The sequence below is a fragment of the Acomys russatus genome, chromosome 22 (genome assembly GCF_903995435.1).
Source record: "Acomys russatus chromosome 22, mAcoRus1.1, whole genome shotgun sequence".
Lineage (NCBI taxonomy): Eukaryota > Metazoa > Chordata > Mammalia > Rodentia > Muridae > Acomys > Acomys russatus.
In genome coordinates, this window is record NC_067158.1 from 54,274,753 (window position 1) to 54,300,833 (window position 26,081).

The window sequence follows — 26,081 nt, forward strand, 5'->3', positions numbered from 1 at the left end:
TGTGAACTGAACCTGGATCCTCTACATTGATGGGGGTGCTGTGAACCGAACTTGGATCCTCTACAAGAGCAGTAAGCCCTCTTACCCACTAAGCCATCTCTCCAGCCTCCCAAATGTCAGACCTTTGAAAATGTCATACTTGCCTATAACGCACAAGGTCTTGGGTTTGATCCTCAGCATTGAAAACAACAGACAGGCAGATGACGTGAGATGCTGGGTCAGTTCAGCACATTTATGAAAATCTTATAGTCTACACTCTCCATTCTCTTATCAGCCACAGCTAAATAAGGTATACAAAATACTGATCTGTAAATTGTGAGGCCAAAAGTTTAGACATAATAAAAGGTAATCATTTACTTTTAATGCCTCAAAAAAGGCCACTACGGGGCTAACATTTCGCTTCTCTCCAACCCTATAGCAGATTGGACTTGGGACGACTCTTCCTGCTTTAGATGGGGCTCAGCGAATTCCAGCCATGGACCAAATATGGTCAGCCATTTGTTTAGGATAAGGTCTTATTCATAAAACCATGTCCTTAATGTGGGGTGGGGGTGGGGAGAAAGTACTGCTGATGGCTGTCGTGGAGCGCTGCAGAGCCGAGTAGTTGGAATGCAGGCAGTATGGCCCACACAGCCTACGGTGCTCTCTCTCTAACCTGGTCCCTGGTTTTGGTGTACAGAGCCCATTACTGTATATGTATATGGAACGGTCAGAGTGTGGCAGCTTAGCAAAGCTGAGTAATGTAGGCGCGGCTCCCTAAGTCTATTCACTTTCCTTCTCTCCTGTTTCCCAGGTTGATTAACGGCGGCTTAATTTCAGGACCCTTGCAGGAATTCTAACGTATTGGCTTTCTGCATGTGCATGCTTGTGTGCATGTGTATGGGTGGGTGTAGAAGCCGGAGGTTCAATGTTGGGTGTCCTTCCTCCCATTGTTTGGCACCATAGTTTTTGAGGCAGGATTGCTTACTGAACCTGGAGCTTGCTGGTTTGGCTAGGCAGGCTGGCTACTAAGTGGCAGGGATCTACCATTCTCTGCCCACCAAATCCCACCCTCTACCATTGAGGCTGTGGCCAGTGCATTGCTGTGCCCAGCTGCTGATGTGAGGCCGTGGCCAGTGCTTTGCTGGGCCCAGCTGCTGATGTGAGGCCGTGGCCAGTGCTTTGCTGGGCCCAGCTGCTGATGTGAGGCCGTGGCCAGTGCTTTGCTGTGCCCAGCTGCTGATGTGAGGCCGTGGCCAGTGCTTTGCTGGGCCCAGCTGCTGATGTGAGGCCGTGGCCAGTGCTTTGCTGTGCGCAGCTGCTGATGTGAGGCCGTGGCCAGTGCTTTGCTGGGCCCAGCTGCTGATGTGAGGCCGTGGCCAGTGCTTTGCTGGGCCCAGCTGCTGATGTGAGGCCGTGGCCAGTGCTTTGCTGTGCGCAGCTGCTGATGTGAGGCCGTGGCCAGTGCTTTGCTGGGCCCAGCTGCTGATGTGAGGCCGTGGCCAGTGCTTTGCTGGGCCCAGCTGCTGATGTGAGGCCGTGGCCAGTGCTTTGCTGGGCCCAGCTGCTGAGGTGGGTGCTGGTATCCAAACCAGGCCCTCAAGCGTCCAGAGTAAGCACTTTGCACCCTCTCCCTAGCCACAACTCATTTAGTATGCAGCCTTTCGGTTTCTCTTTTCTCTGAACAGCTTGGCCTGTCTCAGGTTAGCCTCCAAATCATGGCAATCACCTCGCTCAGGCTCCTAAGTGCTGGTCTTTCAGGCATGCATCATCACTCCCTGATAGTTTCACACACACATGTAATATATTTCCATAGTTCCGTCCCCCCCGCTCCCACCCCTCGGTCTCCCATCTTAGCCTGCGCTGCAGTGGTAGTATTTATAAAATCCGGAAGAAGAGTTATCTGGTGAAAGGCGGTGGGATAGCTCGGCTTCCAACACTCATGTGTGAATGATAGTTTAAAAGATAAAGGAGGTTTTTATTGTTCATCTACGGACCCATCCACCCACCCATCCACCCACCCACCCACCCACCCACTCACCCACCCACCCATCCACCTATGCATCCACCTACCTACCCACCCACTCCAACATATTTTGAGTAACCCCTACCGGCGTGTCCTGTGCCAGCTGCAGGTTGTCCTTGTCCATGAGGCTCCCACATCCCAGCTAGGTGAATTGTGCTGAGACACAAGGAAGCTGAAGTCTAAGGTACTCTGCCCTCCTGCTTACTGACCAGGAACTGCTTTACAAGGGTCAAGCTTTAATTCTTAACCATTTGTTTCTAGCAAGGGTACAGTCCTCAAGGTCAACAACAGCCAGCCACTTCAAAATTTTGCTTTTCAAAATTAGGTCATGAGTTTGAGGGAAAACAAGGAGGGCAGGGTACATGGGAGAGATTAAAAGGAGAAAAAGAAAGAGGAAAATTGGTATAATTATATTTTAATTAAATAATATTTTAAAAAGGAAAAATAAATAGCCTTCATGAAGGGAGGGGAAGAAAGAAAAAAATTAGTCCAGGGGAGCTGCAGAGATGGCCCAGTGGTGGAATGTGCCTGTTGCCCAGTCACATGAGCGGGAGCTCTGACCCAGACAAACACACAGGCTGCGTGCCCTGTGAACATTTGTAACTTCAGCTCCAAGGAAGCCCACACCTGCTTCTGGTGTGCTCACTTGTATGTGTATATACACTCACTCACCCAAACACACACATGAAGACATATACAGATGCCAGCCTGGTCTACAAAGGGAGTCCAGGACAGCCAAGTCTACACAGAGAAAGCCTGTCTCGGAAAACAAACAAATAAACAAAACCCAAACAAACAAACAAAACCATACACAGACACACACAAACACATGCACTGATACTCAGACACAGACACACACACTCACACAAATACAGACACTCAGACACACAGACACACACTCAGACACATGTATACTCACTCATAGAAACATACACACAAACACACACACAGATACTCAGACACACATATACTCACATAAACACACACAGATATTCAGACACACATAAACTCACTCACACAAACACACACAGACATATAGACACTCAGACATACACACACACACACCCTCACTCTCAGCAGACACACACAGAAACACACCCCACACACACACACACTCTCACATAAATAAGCAAACAAATAAATAAATAGAAAACTAGCCTTGAAGGCCAGTGTGACATCACAAGCCTGCCATCCCAGCGTTAGGGAAGCGGAAGCAGAAGGACTGGCAGTGGAAGCTCATGCCCAGCAACGTGTCAAGTTCCCAGCTAGCCTTTATCCTGGGAAAACAAGACAGAAATCTAAGGAAAGTATTCCAGTGGTGGAGCAGGAGCCCAGCTGGTGCAAGGCCTGGAATTCACTTCCTAGCACCATGAAGAGGAGAGATTAGCCGGGCAGTGGCGGAGCCCTCCTCTAGCCTCGGCATTTGGGAGGCAGAGGCAGGCCGACCTCTGTGAGTTCCAGGACAGCCAGCGAGTGCAGCAAGGAGAAACTATCTCAAGGAAAAAAGAAAGGGATTAAAAATTAGCCTTGGAGTGGGTGTGGCAGCCCACACCTACAACCTCAGCACCCAGGAGGGTAAGGAAGAGGATCACGCCTTCTAGACGAGCCTGTCTTAAAGCAAAACAACACAAATAACCTAGAATACTCTCTTTAGAAAGGCAAGGGCAGGGACACACGACAGCTCACCGTGCAGGGCAGTGTGTGAGACGAATGCCAAATCCTGAACAATGACAAAAACCCTGAGTAAGGCAGAGGTGTGGACAGGGTTGATCCTAGGCTACAAGTAAACCAAACGTCTATCTAGGTAAATAGCACAGACTTTCTCAAGTTCACTTACATGGCAGGAGACAATTTTTCAGCCGACCAGGCAGAGCAACTCAGGTTTCAGAACAAGGTCGACCTTGACCCCTCTGGCAGCGAACGGCAGGGGATACCCTGTAAGCGCTTTTACAGTCATCATCTCGAAAGCCGGTTATGAAGCAGGCGGTGCTGTGCCCCGCTGCGCCCCGCGTATCTGGATGTCTCCCACCTCGCTCCAGTCCTCACGTCTGCAGGGGATAGTATTAGGGTCCCTACCTTAAGGCTAAAGGCACAGTGCAATTAAGTAGGATCATCAGAAACTGTGTCAGCCTGGCTCAGAGTTCACACCGGCCCCAGCTGCTCCAAATGATTGTCCTCTGAGGGCAAGCATTAAGTAAAATGGTAGGCGTAGGGCTCCTAGGTCAGAGCCTCAAAGTCAGGAACTGAGGAATGTCGCCATGAGAAAATTGAACTTGAACTTAAGGCAAGAATCCTGGCCCTCTAGAAGATTCTTGTGTTTACAGGAAAGCAAGCAAAAGGCAGCTTTAAACCAGTCAATGTGAGAAGCTGAGCCTGTGAGTTCTGGTGGAGACTGCTTCCCGGATGCCATTCACTACAGGTAAGCTTGCCAGCTGTGTCATTCTCCCCCGGTTATGTGGCTCGGGCATCCAAGTGTGAATTTGTTCCTCATCTAACCCTGGGCTAGAGCACTTTGCAGAGGGTGTTCCAGAAAGAACTAGAAAAGACTCGCCACACTGGATGCAAATGCTCCAAGCATCCTGGTGGATGCCAGATTCCTGGAGAGGCAGAACCCTCCCAACACACGGTCCCTTGGAGCAGGATGAAAACACGTAGCTCCTCCTTGCTGGTTGCTAGTCAAGTGAGCATGGCAGGGTATTTATTTGAAGGAACTCATTTGTACGGCTTGGCATATGCAACTGCATGAAACATTCAAAAATAAGCTGTTGCCACTCTGGACTCTGGGAGAACTTTTGTTCTGGGTCACATTTGCACTTACAAGCTAGACTCACAGCACAGATCCTCAGACACAAATTCTGTTTTTAGTCTGGTTCAGAGTATCTTTCATCCAGACTTTAGCTTTTAACTGGTCCAGCAAAGGTTGCCAATATATTTAGAACTATTTCCAGTGCTTAAAAACCAGTCTTTGAGCTGGGTATGGTGGGCACGTCTGTAATCCCAGCACTCGGGAGACAGATTACTGTGAGTTCAAAGCCATCCTGGTCTACAAAGTGAATCCAGGACAGCCAAGGACAGAATCCAGGATAGAGAAACCCTGTCTCGAAAAACCAAACCAAACCAAAAACCCAGTCTTTATCTGTGACCAAAAGCTAGTATGACTTTATTCTAGAATTACGTGGATTGCCAGTTAATTTTGGTTCATAGCTCTGTGAAGTGTGTGTATATGGTGCTCTGTGTGTGTGTGTGTGTGTGTGTGTGTGTGTGTGAGAGAGAGAGAGAGAGAGAGAGAGAGAGAGAGAGAGAGAGAGAGAGAGAGAGAGAGAGAGAGAGAGCGCACGCTCTGTCCCATGAATTTTGACTTGCATTCCCACACTCAGCACTCAGGTGGTTTAGACAGCAGCTACCTGAGAGGTTTTAGTGACATTTGAAGACAACTGACTCACACACTAGAAAGGTTAGCAGCTGCTATTGTTGTTTTAAAGAGTATCACTTAAGTGGATTAAGTGGATCATGCCTATAAACCCAGCACTCAGGAGTCTGAGGAAGGAGAACTGCTCAGAGTTCTAAGTCAATTTACATGACAGAGAAGGAGTGCTGAGGGTTAGGGTATGGAGTTGGAAAGGAAGAAGAGAAAAGAAAAAAAGGTGTGCATGGGAGGGGAGTTACTTTAAGACCAGAATTCAAATGTTAGGGAGAGCTTTGTCACTGAAGTTGCGAATGACCTCATGGCTTACAGAAAAACTCTGTGTGAAGAGCGAGCTCACGAGAAGTGAGGAGGAAACCAGGAAAGTGAGCTTAGCGGCTGCACTGGGTCTCTAGCATGCGGCATTTAGCTTTTCGTCCAGTGCCAAGGCACTGCCACCACCCACTCAAGTAAACATGAGGGAGGGGCCTCTCCCACTCTTGGTTCTGGCATCAAGGCATGTCTGTCAGCCCTAAGACTGAAAGGGTCAAAGGAGTCCCACTCAAAACCAGGTCACAGAACTAGGAACTTACCCACAGACCTAAACAGTAAGGGGGCACGGGGTGGGGGTGGGGGAGCTGGGGGGAACGGGGCTCATTCTCATCCTGCAACTGCCCCCCCCTTCCACTAATTGCCCTCTGGGCACATTAAAACAAACAAACAAACAAAAAAACCAACTTCTTTTTGTGAATCTCCTTGCTGTAAGCAGAGTCCTAAAAGGATGAAGACACAGGGGACCATGACATTCTGGCCTATACCTTTAGCTGGGCCCCCGACTGAGGAAAAGTTCGTGAGGGTTCAGCTGTGTTGATGCTGGTAACAGATTCTGTTATGGCAAAGGGCATCATTCAATGGTTGGCTGTGTTTGATAAACAGAAGCAAAGCCAAGAGGCTCGGTTTTCCCAGGCACTTCTATCAACACAATCCTGAACAGAAGACATTTTGCTGTGGGTTCCCAGGGACACCAGCTGTATGTCCCAAGACGGATGAGGCTACTTGCCAGAGAGTAGGCGAAGCAGAGGGGTTATCTGCTCCAGGGTTTGACAACGCATGACTACATGCTAGGAATCTATTACCTCGCTCCCTTTCTGAGCAGCACACACCTAACATTTATTTTTTTTAATATCTATTTATTATTATGTATACAGTGTTCTGCCTGCGTGCCTACCTGCAGATGGGAAGAGTGTATCAGATCACATTCTAGATGGTTGTGAGCCACCATGTGGTTGCTGGGAATTGAACTCAGGACCTCTGGAGGAGCAGTCAGTGTCCTTACCCTCTGAGCCATCTCTCTAGCCCCCAACAGTCATTCTTAACAACTTCATTGGGTGATGCTAAAAATCAAACAAACCCAACAACCAAGTGCAGCACACATGTGCCTCCAGAGCTAATGTGCTCCAGTCACAGGAAATAGTTGGAGGGATTTAGCATTTCCCTCCTTATTTTGGCTCTACTGACGTGAGCCATTGAGAGATCTGGCAAGAAGAACACAAGGTCTGATGGGCAGGCAGATGCCAGAAGTGGGAAGGAAGCTGCCGCAGCCTCTGTCAAATGGTATAGCTTGAAGAGACGGCGTGTTTTGCATTTTGGAGGACCTTTCCCCCACACACATGATCTCATTTTACACAGTACCAAGACCCTGAGCGGCACAAGGACCTGAGGTGTTTCCTCCCCCCCCCCCCCCCGAGACAGGGTTTCTTTATGTAGCCTTGGCTGTCCTAGACTCGCTTTGTAGACCAGGCTGGCCTTGAACTCACAGTGCTGGGATTAAAGGCATGCACTACCACGCCCGGCATGAGGTATCATTTAATGAAGGATTCTGAACCTTCTGTAGCTCTGTCAACATTTCGGCTGTCATGAGGGGGTGCCCTTGGCATGGTAGAAAGTTTAGGGGAAAAAAATTCCTGCCCTCTACCCACTAGATGCACAAACACGAGCCGCTACAGTGTTATGACAACCAGAAGTGTCTTCAGACAGCGTGCGGAGTAGGGAACACACAGTGTGTCTCTTTGTGGAGAACGGAGAAAGGGATCTGCTGGAGCAGCTGAGGCTGTACCCATGTAAACAGAAGAAGTTGTTATTCCATCCTGTCCACCCTCAATGTAAGCCTGGTGCCTTTTATTCTTTCTTTTGAACTCTTCCTCACCCCCCAGTTCCCCTTGAGACTAAAGGGGTTTGTGGTCCAAGCTGGCCTAGAACTCACTTACATTCCTGCCTCTATAATAGGCACATACCACCCAACCAGGCCAACCGCTCCACCCTTAACCTGGTTCCTGTTTCCAGGATGCTAAGCCTGAGCCATGTGCAGTGTTGTTCAAGGGGACAGGTCAGCCAGTGTCTGTGGTACCAGACTATTTACTGAATAATGTGGCTGAAATGCTATCAGTTTTATGTTTCAAGTGCAACAATTGCCATCATATACCACAATCACATTTTGTGGTCTGACTAACCTGCCACCACAGGCTGACGGACAGGCTGCAAATGAGACCTGCCCCGCTAACACCATGGTGTCTCATTTAAACTGAGAACTTCTGCTTCCAGCACATACAAGAGCCACTGACATCAGGTTTTCGAGACTTGGGTCACTTTCAACTTTTACTACTGACTTCTGTAATAACATAATAAGCCTCACTTAAGAGTCATACTTTTTTTTTTTTTACTGTAAGAAAGTTATATCTTATTTTATTTTTTCCTTTTTAAAAAATATCTTTATTTTTTACATATACATTGATATTATTACACATATATACAATGAACTTACCTATAGCAAGAAGAACCATGAAACAACCAGGAATTATATAAATGTTACATTCTTGGTGTTTTGGCTATTTATATTTGGCACTTTTTAAGAAAACGTCTTTCCCATCTTGGTGTGTCTAAAATTCTGAATGTAAACCAAGAGTCACACATTTTTAAGGTATACTATGAACATTGACTAAAAATGTGGTCTTGGAACACAGTCAGATCATTGGTACTAAGGTTGACCTCTGTACTCCAAAGGCAAGGACTAGTGAGGCAGATGTGAAAACAGTATTTACACACCCACTCCCTCACTCGCTAACTGGGCACTTGCTGTAGACTAGGCTGTGTTCAGTGCTTGGCCATGCAATGGTGACAACTGCACAGGCTTTATGTTCAGTCTAGCAAGAAAGAGGAAAGAGCAGAAGGAACATCATCAGCAAAGATGAGCATTTGCAACATGTTAGAATTATCTAAACTGTCTGAAATGCCGGAGATTAAAAAAGGGACAGAAGAGCTGGGTGGTGGTGGTGCACACCTTTAATCCCAGCACTTGGGAGGTAGAGGCAGGTGGATCGCTGTGAGTTCGAGGCCAGCCTGGTCTACATAGCAAGTCCAGGATAGTCAAGGTGACACAGAGAAACCCTGTCTCTAAAAACAAAACAAAACCCCACAAAACCAAAACCTAAACCAACCAACCAAAAAAGGGACAGAAGAGGCTCAGGAAGGAAACCAAGCTGGATAGTGACTGGCTTGAAGTACACCCCTTATTTTGTGTGAGGACAATAGGAAACAAAAGGCCATGAAGTTTGGGGCATGGCTAGAAAGTCTCTGATGAATCTTCAAGTGAAAAAAGGAGTTGTTCTTGCACATTGGTACTGTGCTGAGCACCAGGACATTGAGTAGCATTTATAAGAAGATGGGAGATCTAGAGCCTCAGAATGAGAGACCTAGAGCCTCAGAATGAGAGACCTAGAGCCTCAGAATGAGAGACCTAGAGCCTCAGAATGAGAGACTTAGAGCCTCAGAATGGGATATCTAGAGCCTCAGAATGAGTCTTAGAATGAGAGACCCAGAACCTCAGAACGAGAGACATAGAACCTTAGAATGAGAAACCTAGAGCCTTAGAATGGGAGACCTAGAACCTCAGAATGGGAGACCCAGAACCTTAGAATGGGAGATCTGGAGCCTGAGAATGAGACACCTAGAGCCTCAGGGAGATCTAGAGCCTTAGAATGAGCCTTAGAATGGGAGACCTAGAACCTCAGAATGGAAGACCCAGAACTTTAGAATGGGAGATCTGGAGCCTCAGAATGGGAGGCACAAGATAAATCCTAGGGCGTCTGTCTTGCCAGCCATGGTTAGTGTCAGACAGACTAAATCTATAGCTCACCATAATCGGTACCCTTTCAGACAAGGTACAGCTACCATCATTTTTTCCCCAACTGTTTAACATCAACACCAAGAGGACAGAGTCTAGGCTTGTTCCTGACTCTCAAAGTTTGGAATGGAAAAGACAACACATGTTTGTTAAAGGAATAATCTGGACAGTATTAATAAAGAAAATAAGGATTATGATTTCCATCTTAACAAGCTAACCAGTATCAGTAAAATATCTGTTTTTGAACAAAGTGCCTTACTGGGGACCATGCAGCAGGGTGAGGTGGAAGCCACAAAGGCGTACCGGTACTCAGGACCAGGAGGTCACACGTATCCACTGAGCAAACATTCATTGTGCTGTAAGCTAAGGCCAGCTTAATAGCATAGATATCCAACAGTAAGCCACAAGTCAAACCCAAGGAATAACCCGGCTATAGCACATAGAAAGGACTGGAACCCTCAGTACCTCCGGCTGATTGTGAAGGCAGACGTCTTCCTTATCCTCAGAACTACCTATGTCATCAAAGACTACATCACTATAAATGTACTTGTAAGGACTTTATGCAATTCGTTAAAGTCACGAAAAGCAAATCCCATTTTATGACAAGATCGCTCAGTCCTGTGAGAAACCCTCAGGGGACTGTGCTTCCTTCCGTCCACACAGCTAGCATTCCTGGAGAAGAGGCTGCATGGCGTGTTAGCTTACGTGCAGAGGCAGCAACAGAAGAGAGAAGATGGCTTTACAGGTTTGCAAGCAAGGAGATGGCCAGGAAATAACCGCTTGCAGGAATCATCCTAACAGCAGACTGACCAAGCGCTCTGGCTAGCCAGCTTACAGCTCTTGAATTCCTGTGTACAAGACGTCTCATGGAAGTTCCTTACTTTTTTTTTTTTTTTTTTTTTTAAAGATTTACTTATTTATTATTCATACAGTATTCTGCCTGCATGTGAGCCAGCAGGCCAGAAGAGGGCACCAGATCTTAATATAGACGGTTGTGAGCCACCATGTGGTTGCTGGGATCTAGAAAAGCCAGTGCTCTTAACCTCTGAGTCATCTCTCCAGCCCAGTTCCTCATTTCTTTCTTTCTTTTTTTTTTTTTAGATTTATTTATTTATTATTATTTATACAGTGTTCTGCCTGCATATACACCTGCCAGCCAGAAGAGGGCATCAGATCACATTATAGATGGTTGTGAGCCACCATGTGGTTGCTGGGAATTGAACTCAGGACCTCTGGAAGAGCAGTCAGTGCCCTTAACCTCTGAGCCATCTCTCCAGTCCCAGTTCCTCATTTCTTATGACGTTCCTGTGAGTGGGTGTTAAAAAGTGTGCTCCAGAGAAGCCAGCAAACCAGGGCCAGGAAGGCAGCTTTGTGTTTCTGGCTATTTTTTTTTTTACCATTTTGCTGCAACATGGCCAGAAACAGTGGCATTAGTACTATTTATAGCTGTTTTTAAGCAACCAAGGTAGAGTTAGTTAAATCACAGAAGTGGAGACTGTAAGGTTTGCAGAGCCAAAATGTTTGACAGCCCTGGTCCTGCAAACTCTAGAAACCCCGATTCCCTGGGTTTGAGACCTCCCCCGCCCCCCAACAGCATTGCTGTATGACATTGTTAACTTCTCCAGGGTCTTGGTTCCTCATTACTCGCACCTAAAAAATGATCAGTGCCCACAATGATCGACGTCTCACGCCGTGAGGGAGACAGTGTGTGCCACGTGCCTACACCCAAGCCGAGTCTGATAAGCATGAGCTATTATTGCTCCCTTTTTGCAAGATGGACGATTGAGGCTGAGAGAGTCAAGTAACCTGACCAAGGAGTGAGGCATGGATCTGAGAGCAAAGCCCACGCTCCCTCACCAGGGTATGCTTTCTTTGCTGCTTTCTCACATATGGTGTCAGTCCCGGCCAGTGTGAATGTAATACAATCATGGTCAGTAGGGAATGGGCCTAGATCAACACAGATGAAGGAAAATAAACCCACAGCTTTATGATAAAGTATTTGGGAAATTAGTCCTCAGACCACTTTGCTTTCTAGCCTGTAGAGTTCTACTCAGTATGCCATAGCTACTTCTAGCGCTGTGTAAAGTAGTAAACATAGCCAAACTGTATTAATATGAACAGCCCATGGAGTTAACTTTTTTGTTTTGTTTTGGGCTTTTTGTTTTTTGAGACAGGATTTCTCTGTGTAACAGCCCTGGCTGTCCTGGACTCGCTTTGTAGACCAGGCTGGCCTCAAACTCAGAGATCCACCTGCCTCTGCCTCCCCAGTGCTGGGATTAAAGGCGTGTGCTACCACACCGACTACATTTTTTTATTTTTTAATGGGAGGGTCTCAAAGCTGGCCTTGAACTCGCTATATACCCGGGGGTGGTCTTGAACTCTTGATCTACTTTCTTCTACTTCCTGAGTGCTGTGACACAGTTGTCACCCATCCGACTTAAATGGAATCCATATCTATGACCTGACTTTCAGAATGGGAATATCAGAGGCACACCCTAGAGTGTGGATTGGAGCTGCACACCTGGGCTGTGAGGTACATGCATTTATAGCCTTGCTCCACCCTTGTGAAACAAAGGTACCCATATAATCACTTTTAATTTGGAAAAAAAAATTTTTTTCATGGTTTTGGCAGTGAAGCTGGGCTCTTAAATATGGCAAGCAAATACTCTAATACTGAGCTTAAACAACTGAGTTGGGGATTATAATTTAATAAAGATGCCTAGTTTTTGGTGGTAATATCATTTTATATTTAAAATGAAAACACAGTATGAAAGTAATAGACTCGGTGATAGAGAGATGGCTCAGAGGTTAAGAGCACTGAGTTCAATTCCCAGCAGCCACATGGCAGCTCACAACCATCCATAATGAGATCTGGTGCCATCTTCTGGCATGCAGGCACACATGCAGGCAGATACTGTATACATAATAAATAAATAAATCTTAAAAAAAATAAAGTAATAGATTCAGATGTTGTTTTAAAAATTCTAAAACTAGGGATTGGAGAGATGGCTGAGCAGTTAAGAGCACTGGCTACTCTTCCAGAGGACCTGGGTTCCATTCCCAGCACCCACATGGCAGCTCACAGCTGTCTGTAACTCCTGTGCTAGGGGACCTGACACCATCACACATGCAGGCAGAGCACCAATGTACATAAAATAAAAATCAATAATTTTTTTAAATTCTAAAACTGGTGTACAAAATGTATTTAAAGAAAGAACACACACAAAAGAAAAAAAATGAATACTTTTAAAGTTTTTTGAATTACTTTTTCAAGAGATGCTGAAAAAGAACTTCTAACACCAGCTGATGCAGTCTCTGGGGGGGAGGGGAGGGGGGCGTGTAGATGGCAGTCTATCCTCCTTCCATCTGCATTACTGGGCTGCACACAGTGGCTACACAGTAAAAACATGGAGCATCGTCCCAGCCCTGTGACCCTAGTGTGGCCCTGTGGTAGGACAGATGAACTAGCTGTTTACAAGAATCCCACAGGCCTCTTCGTAAGAAACACAACCAACGACCTGGCCTGAATCGGAGGCCCCGGACTAGGTGGACACGGCCAAGCACTAGCTGCAGTGTTAGGTGTGACCTGACTTTGTTTGGCTAGCATTAGTCAGTTCAGTTATAACTATGGAACAAGACCTGTTCCCATTGGAGCCGGGGTGACAGAGATCCTGTTGAATGTGGGTGCCCTCGCATTTCAAGGACCTGAAGGCAAGTGTCACAGTGAAAGAGAATCTTGTCACGTGAAGGGGACTAAGCCAGGGATGTGTGTGTGTGTGTGTGTGTGTGTGTGTGTGTGTTGTTAAAGTGAAAAAAATTTTTTTTTGTTTTTTGAGACAAGGTTTCTCTGTGTAGCCTTGGCTGTCCTGGACTAACTTTGTAGACCAGACTGGCCTTGAATTTACAACGATCCGCCTGCCTCTGCCTCCCGAGTGCTGGGAGTAAAGGAGTGCGCCACCACCACCTGGCTGAAAAAAAATTTTTAAACAGCAGATGGAGACTGTTGCAGAGACCTGTAACTGGCCAAAATGCAGAGAGTAGCTGATGGCGGGGTTACATCACTTATTCTGACACGTACGGCTCAGAGAAACTGCCACAAAGGAAGACCAGGATGTGTGCTGCTGCATAGCGCTGTCCTAACACACCTGGGAAGTCCTGCGCCTGGGAAGTCTCAGCAATATGGTTGCCTAACCAAGACCTACACAGTGAAAACCCCAGTCAACATGCCAGTGTGGATGAGGGCTTTCACAAAGTCCCACACCAGAAGACGGGCAACCAATGGTAATCAACGGCTGCCGAAAGACAGGGAATCGGTTGTTGTTGTGTTGTTGTTGTTGTTGTTGTTGTGTTTCAGGGACAAAGTAACACCAATAGGCTAGCCAGTCCCAAGTGGCCTGACCTAAACACATGCACACTGAGCAACACTGCGTGGCTTAGTAGGTCTTACACGTAATAACAGTGACTAGAGAAGAGGCCATGGGGACATGGGTCTGTCTGAGGCGGGAAGGAATAGGTAAAATTAATGTAAATACAGTGGGTGTATGAGAAATTCTCAACAACAAAAAAGTAAAGTGTTTAAACTTAGTGTGAGGTATTTTTGAAGTTAAAAATATTTTCTCAGGCTGGATAAATGGCTCAGCAGTTAAGAGCACTTATTTGCTGCTTGGCAGTTGGGAGCATTTATTTATTGCTTTTGAAGAGGACCCAGGTTCAAGCCCCAGTAAGCACACATCCGCTCACAGCTCTGTAACTCCAGTTCCAGAAGATTCGATGATCTCTTCTGACCCCTGTGGGTGCTAGGCATGCATGCAGTGTACATACACATGCATTCAGGCAAAACTCTTCCACATATAAAATAAATACATTTTTAAAATTAAAAACATTTTTTTTGAGGGGGCTAGAGAGATGGCTCAGTGGTTAAGGACACTTGCCGCTCTTGCAGAAAACCCAGGTTTTGTTCCCAACACCCACTGGTGGCTCAAAGGCATCCAGTACTCCATTTCTAGGAGACCCAATGCCCCATGATGCACATGGTGCCAGACACACGTGTCCACACGCACGCACATGCGCTCTCTCTCTCTCTCTCAGGCATAAGACTCATACTCATAAAATAAATCTATTTTCAAATGCTATTACTGTATTCTAGAGCACCACAACTATAGTCTCTGTAAGAAGAAGAAAAAGGGGCCGGGGTAGTGGTGGCGCATGCCGTGAGAAGCCGGGACGGCCTGACAACGGCTCGGAGCAGCCTTCCTTGGAATATTGCCGCTTCTGGGGAGTTTCCCGCTAACCAGTGGGGGATTGTGCTGAGAGTAGCTCACAGGCCAATCTGATTCCAGGCATGCATCTCAGAAGCTCACAGACGTCTCTGTGTACGAACACACATAGCCCAAGGTCCTCAGTGTGCCACCCCCAAGCCCCACCAGTCACATGACCCTCTTTCCATACAGGAGAGGACACATGAGGCAAAGCTGGGGGAACACACAGTGGAACAACTGCTTTCTCGTGCACACTTCCTTCCTCGTGTGCCCTTGCTTAACTTTTCTCGTTAATATTTTTTTTTCTTCTCTCAACTTACAGTCTCATTTGCTATCTCTGACTTGGTTAATACGTACCCAGAGTGACAGGGAATCAGGCTATGTGGCTATCTGATTGCTGCTTGCTTTTAGTGCTTGTTCAAATAATTTCCTAGCGTGTAGTCATACACGGGCCGTGGTCAGGAAAGGGACGAGGGCATGGCTATGAACACTAAAGTGCTTGTTTACCTATGAGTGAGTTTTGAAGGTGAAATGAGTGTTGTTATTTGGAACAAAAAACTGGTTTCAGTTTACTTCTGAGGAAACGAAAGTTACTAAGAGGAGGAGAAAGGGGAAGAGATTTGGGGGGGGGCCTAGGGGAGCCATTTTCCAGTCTATACAACTTACTTAGGCTGTAAAAGTTGCTTGGATTGACAACTGGCTACATTAATAGTTCTAGAAAGCAAAATGATATTAAGGGATTTCTTGAAATACACAGTTAATATATTGGGTCGAAGTAAAGAGAAAATATGATACCTTGATTGTCAAGAAATGTGTCAGGAACGCTAAACTCTAGAAACGGGTGACGGAGTTGAGATGACGTTATTTCTCACGCTCTCTCCCACTTTCACCATGTGTACTTGGAGTTAGTATTTCAGTTGAAACCCTAACACGTGAATAAAAACACCCCGATCCAAGCTAATTATTAAGTCTCAGGATCACATGGACACACTAGGTGCTCTGAGTTAATTATATGTGAAAAGATTTTTCAAGGGAAATGCACCATGCTAGTCTCACAAATTATTTTTAGAAAGCACAGTCTATCTTATGCCATCCAAAACCAGAAAATGTAATTCACTTAGTTACTTCTTCTTTTTCCAAACCCGAATTTATGGCAAAGCAAAAATGAGAAGCCACCATGGCCAACACAGTTAGTCCCTTTTAGACAAACCCCAGTGAGGGCCGGAGGGGGGGGCAGTGAACGAACCCCAGTGAGAGCTGGGGGGGAGGGGGAGGCCCAGTGAATGAGCCCCAGTGAGAGCCAGAGGGGTGGGCCCAGTGAATGAACCCCAGTGAGAGCCAGAGGGATGGGCCCAGTGAATGAACCCCAGTGAGAGCCAGAGGGGTGGGCCCAGTGAACTCTGCCCCAAAGACAATGTCAACAGGTTTAACACTAACTGATTTGGAATTTGGACACTGATTCTACACGCCAAGTGTCCTGATGTTGAAAGTCTAACTGAGTCTTGTCCCAACAGAGAATCCTGGAACTGTGGGTTGCATAAACGCAGGCCTGCTGTTATCTCAAGCCCAACAGAGAGCAGCCAGCTCACCGCTGACCTTTGATACTAGGAGGGGCAGTGCACACAGCCAGGAGTTTCTTCCTCCTCAGAATCCTGCCAGGAAGCCACTGGACAGACTTCACATTTTATGTTGGACGCACACACAGTAAATAAAGTCCACAATAAAACATGACTAGGGAAAATTCTGGAAACACAGTTCGCCCACAGTATTGTGGGCAGGCCAGTTTATTTCCCCTGATGCCGCATGAAGAACAATTGATTTTTGTACATATGGTGCAGCCATCTAACTACTTCTGCTCTCTACTCGCAACCACACTTACTGCATCCTCACTCGCTCCCCCCACCGCTGCCAAATCCTTGTCACACACATGCATATAAAACATGCTTAAATACTACCATTTTCTGGTGTTCTTGTGTGTGTGTGTGTGTGTGTGTGTGTGTGTGTGTGTGTGTGTGTGTGTGTGTGTGTGCGTGTGTGTGTGTATGTGTGTGTGTGCGTGTGTGTGTGTGCGTGTGTGTGTGTATGTGTGTGTGTATGTGTGTGTGTGTATGTGTGTGTGTATGTGTGTGTATGTGTGTGTATGTGTGTGTGTATGTGTGTGTGTGTGTATGTGTGTGTGTTTGTGTGTGTGTGTGTGTGTGAGTGCTGACTGATATTACTACTATAAGCTAGTCGCATGACACCTGAAGCCTACAAGAAAAATAGTGCAAACAAATGTTGAGTGTGAACATTAACAGCATCTTCGTTACTTCTGGCTGACACATGTCTTCCCTCAAGACTTGATGGAATCAAAAAGTACTTGTTTACAAAGAATCCTGGTCCTGACTGACTCAACACAGACCAAAAGTCTAAATCTAAGCCTCCAAACTGAAAAAGAAAATAAGCAAAATTTCATGACATTGGCTTTGATGCAAAATCATAGCTATCAAAAGGAAAAATAGATAAACTGAACTTTATTAAAATTAAAAAATTAAGCCAGGCCTGTGGTGCACTCCTGTGGTCTCAGCTCTCTGGAGGCTGAGGCAGGAAGATCAGGTGTCAAGGCCAGCCTGAGCTACAAGATAAATAAATAAAATTAAAAATGTAAAATGTAGCTGGGATGTAACTCAGTGGCATAGCACTTGCCTCTCATCCTCAGTAGTGCAAAAGAAAAACACTAAAATCTTGTTAATCAAATAACACTATAAACAGAGATAAAAGGTATCCCGTGGTGCAGAAGAGAAATATTTGGAAATCATACTCTGATGAAGAACTAATGCCCAGAATCCATAAAGAGTCACAAAGTAAAGCTGGGTGTGGTGGTGCACACCTGTAATCCCAGCACTTGGGAGGCAGCAGCAGGCAGATCTTTGTGAGTCTATAAAGTGAGTCCAGGACAGCCAAGGCTACACAGAGAAACCCTGTCTCAAAAAACAAAAACAAAAACAAACCAAGCAACCAAACAAACAAACAAACAAAAAATTTCACAAGGTCAACTGCAAAGCCAGCAAGCCACTTGATAAACAAACAGTGGGGGACTTGAACACACATTTCTCCAAGGTACAACAGCTACACGAAAATACATTGAACATTATTTATCATTAGGGATAAGAAAATCAAAGCCAGTCTGATATACGACTTTACACGCGATACAATGTGCCTTTCAGCAGAATCGTATTCAGTTTTACAGAGAAATGAGCATTTTATGAAGTTGGAAGGCACGCTTTATGAAGGAAGCTGGCTACAAAAGAAAGGACAAAGTGCCATGGATCGGAAAGTCTATTTTTGCTTTACATAAGAGGCAAGATTTTACAAAGAAAACGAGGATGGCTCTCAAATCACAAATACCGTCACACTGGGTCTTCCATCTGTCTTGTACAGGGACCCTTCCTTGCATACCGTGCATTGAAAGATGACTGCAGGTTGTGGTGGTGCCTACCGGTGACCCCAGTACTTGCAGGATGGAGGCAAGAAGATCAATCAAGAGTTCAAAGCTAAGCCAGGCGTGGTGACGCCCGCCTTTAATCCCAGCACTCGGAGGCAGAGGTAGGCAGATCGCTGTGAGTTTTCAGACCAAGCCTGATCTACAAGGTGAGTCTAGGACAGCCAGAGCTGTTACACAGAGAAACCCTGTCTGAGGGGGGGAAATGTAATGTGTACAGAGAAATAAGGGTTTGTAGCGTGGGTTCCAAGTGAGTCATCATCGTGTGTAATATGCCACTAATTGACCATGTAAACACACAGCAGGCACGCATCATCTAACAGATGTCCTGTTCAACAGGAAGGGGAATTATGTTCTTACTTAAGTAGGGGAGAAAGAGATTCTGGGACGTACACTCACCAAAGGACACCAATTTGATTGGTCCCGGTTCTTTATATGGCTGGCAGAAGAAGAGGATGCAGGCAGATTCAGGCACCTGGCTTGGAATCTTTTTGTTCAAGTCTTGAAGTGTCCTTTGAGGCAGATCCTAAAGGGTTGAAGATAATGTTAGAAATGTTTTGTATTGCTTTATTTCAATGGAAGTTTCACATGTGCCTAGAAATTGAGGACCTGTCACCAGTCCAGTTTGTTCTCATGAAACCAAGAACTGTAACTCATTATCTTACCCTTGAAGAAATGGGAATTGTGACAGAAACATGACCAATTGCTTCCATTTGGTGTGTTTTGACCTTTAGGACAGCCATGACTTAAAGACAGGCATATTGCTCAGGAAGAACACAGTTGCAGAAACTCACAAAAAGACCTACCCCTCCTTATATACAGAGAAAAGCAGCTAGCTTGGGGCCTCCCGCATGGTTTGTAGAGTTATGTTGCACGTCACTAACAAATTATTACTCTTGCCTGCTCGCATCCAGAGCAGGTCCCCAAGACCTCGGGGTGGGGGTGGAGTTTGGGGGGGGGGGCTTAGTGATCTACCTGCAATTGTTAGGATGACAGACTCTGTCCTAAGAACAAACTCAAGATTTCTTCTTTAAGGGTTTTTCTTTTCAAGAGGAGGATTATGAAAAATGAAAACCATCAGTCAAGGTTTTAGGTTAATCTTGGAAGCCACAGTACAAACTCTTCAAATAAAAAGAATGTAAGGTTCAAACTAAAATGTTCAAGACACACAAATACATTAAAGTATTCCAGTGTGTCCTGCCTTTATTCCATCTCTGGAAATGTACTCTTTCCAAGCCCACAGCTACCAACAGGCCTGATCAAGCTACCTGGACAGCCAAGTGGTTTATGCATCCATATTCTTTTTTTTTTCTCCGAGACAGGGTTTCTCTGTGTAGCCTTGGCTGTCCTGGAGTCAGTTTTGTAAATATGTGGGTCTGCACTGTAGCTCTTTAGTAATTGTTTTTGCTGACTGGTGATACAAGCCTGCCAGCCAGAATTCAATTTATGAAACCTATATGGATATGGAAGGAGAGAATTCCACAAAGTAACACACACACACACACACACACACACACACTAACAGTAATACTTTAAAAACTTAAACCAAGTATGGCAGCCATATTTCGGTGTTTGTTTTGCTTTGTTTTAAATAGCTTTGGCTGTCCTGGCAATCACTTTGTAGACCACAGAGATCCACCTCCGCCTCCAGAGTGCTAGGACTAAAGTCATGCACCACCACACCCAGCTTTGTTGGGAGCAGCTCTAAGATTCACTCCATGCAAAATAAAAAATAAAAATAAAGTAAAGTGTGTGTGTGTGTATATATCCAGGCTTAGGGTGTTTTGTTTTGTTGTTGTTGTTGTTTTCAAGACAGGGTTTCTCTGCATAGTTTTGGCTGTCCTGGACTCCCTTTGTAGACCAGACTGGCTTTGAACTCACAGAGATCCTCCTGCCTCTGCCTGGGATTAAAGGTGTGCGCCACCACTGCCTGGCATCTGTCCACATTCTCAAATTCAGTATGGCACCATGGCTGCTAGAAGATTAGACTTTTAACACCTTCATGTTCATGACCATTTCCTTTGAGACAGAGGCATGCTATATAGAATGGCCCAGAATGGCCTGAAGTTTGTAATTCTCCTGCCTCTGCCTCTTGAGTGCAGGGGATACAGGCTCATGGCACCATGCTTTAGTCCTTGGTCTTTGGTTTTACACTAATCCCTTCACTCATTTGAAATACAAGCTATAGTTGAATTACCAGTTTTTAAATAGCTGGTTTGCCACTGTTGTTTGTTTTTGGTTTGCTTCATGGATTCTTCCATGAAAATTTAGCCAGGTAAAGAGACAAAACCAAGAAAACAAGAGCCAGCGGCTTCATGGGGGCACTGTGGAGCCTTTAGAGTGCCACAGAGCAGAGTGTGCAATCTTCTGGGTTAGCTGGCCTCTAAGGCCAACTAAACACATCTCTGTTGGAATGGCTGGTGTTCTGTGGGATCTGTGCCTTTACCAGAAGACAAGAGATAACCTCAGCCAGGCCTGAGTCAAACCATTATCGTCAAGAATTTCCTCATAGGGCAAAAAGGCCATGCACGGCCTTAAGTTAGAGAGCTGCAGCTATGGCCTCTCGGTGCATAGTCTTTACCCAACCCTGAAAAAAAAAAAAAAAAGACTGTCTCAAACTGGGTAACAGCCAGTCCAATGCCACAGTTTGATAAAGCCTTGGAAAGTAAGGTGAAAATTCTAAGCTGTGATTTAAAGTTAACTGCAGTGTCAAGACAACAGAATAAGATGCACATTCCTACGCCACACTTGCAGGCGAACTCAGCTTTGCTGAGTGGAGAACTTTGACGGGAAATATTTATGAAGCCTCCAGTATTTGCACAGAACTTTGAGGTTTCCCATTGTGTATACTAGTAAAAAAAAAGTTCCCTAAGCAATGTAATGTCTCAGTAGTAGACACAGAAACCCCATAACCTGAAAGCGACTATTAATACATAATGAAAGACAGGATTCTCAGTTTCATGCTGTACTGAGGGAAGGAAGGTTCATTGAGGAGATATGTAAGTAGCAAAATTCCTTAAAGCATAATAGGCCGTCTCAATTGTACATTTCCAGAAAATCTGACTATCCACAATGAATCTAAAGAGAGTTTATTTCATATACTTCAATATTTGCTATTCTGATTGCTTACAAAAATCTCCAAATAAAACCCCTAAGCCGAGCTGGGGGTGGTGGCGCACACCTTTAATCCCAGCACTCGGGAGGTAGAGGCAGGCGGATTGCTGTGAGTTCGAGACCAGCCTGGTCTACAAAGTGAGTCCAGGACACCCAAGGCTACACAGAGAGACCCTATCTCGAAAAAAACAAACAAAAACAAAAAAGAAATCTTCTACTTTACACGCTAATTAAAATGAATTAGTCATTTATATCTTCCGTTTTGTAAGACGGGGTGTTATGTAGCCCAGGTTAGCCTCAAACTCACTACAAAGCTCAAGATGACCTTGAAAGCCTGATCCTCTTGGCTCAGCTCCCAGTACCGAGATAACTGCTGTGTGTCCCCAGGCCTGGCAGGAATACTTTCTATTGAAAACAGGTTCTTTCTTAAAAATAAATCAGTTGCCCACTCTCTAGGAGGAAGCGCATGGATTGAGAGCTGCCAGGAAACTGCGTGGGTTGGACATCAGGTTTCTAGTTGCCGCTTGACCTCCAGCATGCTCCTGGCTCTCTAGGCCTCGGCTTTCTCACATGTATCTTGGACGTGAGCCTCACTTCGTTAGTTAAGGACCCCACATTTGGAAGCACACTGTAAACAGCCAGCCAGAAGCTTCAGTAGCCTCCGGACCACCTCCACTCCTGCCTGCTACAACAAATCCAGCTCTGACAAAGGCAAACACAGCGGCCTTTAAAGTCTTAGCATTTGGTCCTCTCAGCGTTCTTGCTGGATGCTCTACATGTTCTCAGCCACTGTCTTTAGAATGAAGTCAGCATCCTCATACGACCTGGGGAGTCTCAGGCCTCACGCAGCTTCGTCTCGCCCAGTCTCCCTCACAGGTCCTTCATCCCCGGCTCTCCAGATCCCCCCAGATGCCCTTCCTGGCCAGGCTGAACGCAGCCTTACCTTCCCTCCTCCATGACGCAGTGTGGGGAAACTCCGGCACAGACCCACAGTGTCACCTAGCATTCTTTGTGACCCTAGATCAAGCCGCAGGAAATTGGAGCGCTGAAGGGCAAACATGGTAGAATGCTGGTACGAGGTTTAAGTAACTGGTCATCCTCAGCTAAAGAAAAGCTTTTACCAAGGCAGAATCTGGTCCGACTCACATCTAGAACCCAGTGCTTGTGCTCAGTCCTGGCCCAGAGCTGGTTTAACTCAAATTAATGGGAGATGTCATTGTGACTTTTTTAATGCTAAGTACTGAATTTTATTATTGACATTGGTAGTTCAAATTATATTTTTATCCAAAAGCTACTATATTTCAAGAGAATAAAGAATTCAAGGTAACATATTCACAGCTGCCATTTTTTTCTTTTTTCTTTTTTTTTTTTTTTTTTTTTGCAAAATATGAGATCAGTTAACATAGCAACCTAATGTATATCCCAAGAATAGGGCGCAGCCTATCCATTAGGCATCATTATGAACTTATTTTAAACGTCAAGTGTTGCTTACTGCTTGGCAGCATGGAAAGAGCTTGCACGGGAAACTGGGTGATTTGAAGTTATTGCCTACCACAGCTTTCCCCACATGACAGCAGTCACAGCAGCCACGGAGTGGTTTGCCTCACCTAGTCACGCACCTCTGTCTTACCCCTCCTGAAAGGAAGAGATCAAGGAGAAGCCAGGCTCAGGTGGGCAAGGCCAAGTCACAGCTGGGAGCCGGTGACAACAGCAGCTCAGTCCTGGAATCCTCACTGTACATCGGACGTCATGCTAAGCATCTCTTGAGTGACGGCATCTTACGTAATTGCTGCTATGATCTCAGGAAGCTAGAACTATGATTCTACTCATTTGAGAGATGGGTGGGTGGGGGAAACAGCACAAAAAACAGAGAGGCTGACCTCAAACACGGTGAAGCTGAGAGTCAAGCCCAGGGAGCCTGAGAAATTTGAGCGCTAAATTAGTAGCTCTGTGAGAGAGTCCAACTGGTCGTTTGGGAGAGTTTGAAAATTCCCATTGAGACAGAGAGACAGAGAGACAGACAAACAGACAGAGAGACATGGTGGCGCACGCCTTTAATCCCAGCACTGGGGAGGCAGAGGCTGGAGGATCAGCCAGCCTGGTCTACAAAGCAAGTCCAGGACAACGGTGTCTCGAAAGACGAGAGAGAGAGAGAGAGAGAGAGAGAGAGAGAGAGAGAGAGAGAGAGAGAGATTGAGAGAGATTGCTACAGTTTAGGTCTCCAGGGTCTCTTCAAAGGCCCATGTTCAAAAGGCTTGGGAAGTGGTAAGAGGTGAGGGCTCATGGGAAATCTTAGGTGATTGATTGAGAGTGTCTTGACGGAGATGGCGGCACCCCAGGCCCTATTTTTATTCTTCTTGGTTATGAGGAAAACAGCTTGGCTCTACCGCGAACCAAGATGTATGTGTGTCCCTGTCACAGGCCCAAAGCAACAGAGCCGATCAGTCACGGGCTGTAGCTGCTAAGGACCAGGGCAAAACAACACGTCCCTCCTTTTTAAAGGCAGGGCCTCACTGTGTAGCCCAAATCAGCAATCTTCATGCCTCAGCTTTCTGAGTGCTAGAATTTACAGGCCTGAGTCACCACCTCTTATTCCTTAAAATTTTTTAAAGCCATCACATTTTGGAAAGCTTTTGAGAAATAAAAGATCCCATGAGATGATCGAGTGATTACGTGAAGTCTTCAACTCCACTTTCTACTTCTTGGCTCGTAATACATAAGCGGGCGTCTCTTTCTTACTAACATTTTACAAACAGATATGTCTCTTTAAGACATATGATGCCGGGTAGTGGTGGAGGCGGCACACGCCTTTAATCCCAGCCCTTGGGAGGCAGAGGCAGGTGGATCTCTGTGCGTTCGAGGCCAGCCTAGTCTACAGAGCTGTTACACAGAGAAGCCCTGTCTTGAAAAAAAAAGACCTAGAAAATGAATATGTTAAAATTTACACTATAGAAATATGAGCTAATCACAGATGACTGAATCTTTATGTTCAGTTTCATGGGTGGTAGCTATGAGATTGTCACTCCTCACCTCCTTCATCTTTGCACATTGACATCTGACCCTTTTTATTACAGCATGCACCTTGTACCAGTGAAACCTAAGGCACCAGCTAGTTACTTATTAAACTTGGGTGCCAAAGGCTGACTTGTACAAATCACACTGTTAACCGCCCAGCCTGGCCTGTGTGCAGGAGCAGAATCGAGCAATCATTGTAGCTGTGAAATTCTGTCATATCGGCAGAATTCAGCTCCAAATTGCAGCAATTCGTGTGTGACCCCTGATCTGCGAGGTTCCTCTGAACCTTTGTACCTCAGCGTGGAGTTAAGTGGAGAAACAGCAAGAAGGTGGCTGGTAATTGTTCTCCAAGCCAGGTAAATAGTTAACGCTGTGACTGCTCTTGTCCCCTAGAAGTCAAGTCCCGAAAAGATCAGTGAGGGCAGAAGACCACGCACTGAAGGCAATAATGAATGTGAACTTATCAAAAACAAACAAACAAACAAACAAAAGACGGGGTGGGAGCTTTTGGGCAAATCTAGAAAAAGTAGGATATTTCAGGTGAAAACCTCTTTGATAAATACATTGGACTAAGAAAAGGGTAATGTGGCTCCAGAAAGAAGGCTCGGTCAGCAAAGCACTCGCTGAGTAACCCTGACACCCTGGTTGGATCTCCAGAGCCCACGCAAAGGCAGGAGAGAACCAACTCTACACATGTGCACCATGGCATGAACACACACACACACACACACACACACACACACACACACACACACACACACAACTTAGTGACAAGCACACTAACACTCCCTTGACAAATCAGGCAAAAATAACAAATACTAAATGCTTTGTGCTGCAATGCTCTGATCCAACAGTACCATGTCTTGGCCATTAAATAAACTCCCTATCCTGTTAGAAAACACCAACCCACCTTGAGCCACTTTTAGAACAATATAGCCATGGGGAAAAAAAGTCGCAGACGAGTTTACCTTCGGTACTGACAGTGTAGCAGCTACGTGTACAGGCCGACACTACAGCAGACAGCTACGTGTACAGGCCGACACTACAGCGGACAGCTACGTGTACAGGCTAACACTACAGTGGACAGCTACGTGTACAGGCCGACACTACAGCAGACAGCTACGTGTACAGGCCGACACTACAGCGGACAGCTACGTGTACAGGCCGACACTACAGCAGACAGCTACGTGTACAGGCCGACACTACAGCGGACAGCTACGTGTACAGGCCGACACTACAGCAGACAGCTACGTGTACAGGCTAACACTACAGCAGACAGCTACGTGTACAGGCCGACACTACAGCAGACAGCTACGTGTACAGGCCGACACTACAGCAGACAGCTACGTGTACAGGCCGACACTACAGCGGACAGCTACGTGTACAGGCTGACACTACAGTGGACTGGCTGGCAGGCGTCTCTGGTACAGCATCACCTACTGATCACAGTGACCGCTCCCCACCACAATGGAGGAGGGCTCCCTGTGGCCAGAAAGATGTTTCTGGGTGCTATTCAGATTGCTTCATTTTTAGGTGGAAAGGTGAAAAAGACATTCTGCTGTCTGGTCGCTGTAGTTAGGATTAGAACAGAGCGTGCAAAGTAGAACCAAAGTGTCACATATAAG

The 26,081-nt window shown here is 46.0% G+C and overlaps 1 protein-coding gene across 1 annotated transcript in view; it reads right to left on the bottom strand.

Moving 5' to 3' along the window:
* Rbm47 (RNA binding motif protein 47) overlaps positions 1-18,818 on the bottom strand; it is a 32,985-nt gene extending 14,167 nt beyond the window's left edge. Inside the window, exon 1 of the mRNA XM_051164813.1 lies at positions 18,727-18,818. The gene's annotated coding sequence lies outside the window, so the exon portion shown is untranslated. The remainder of the gene's footprint in view (positions 1-18,726) is intronic.
* Positions 18,819-26,081: the final 7,263 nt, after the last annotated feature.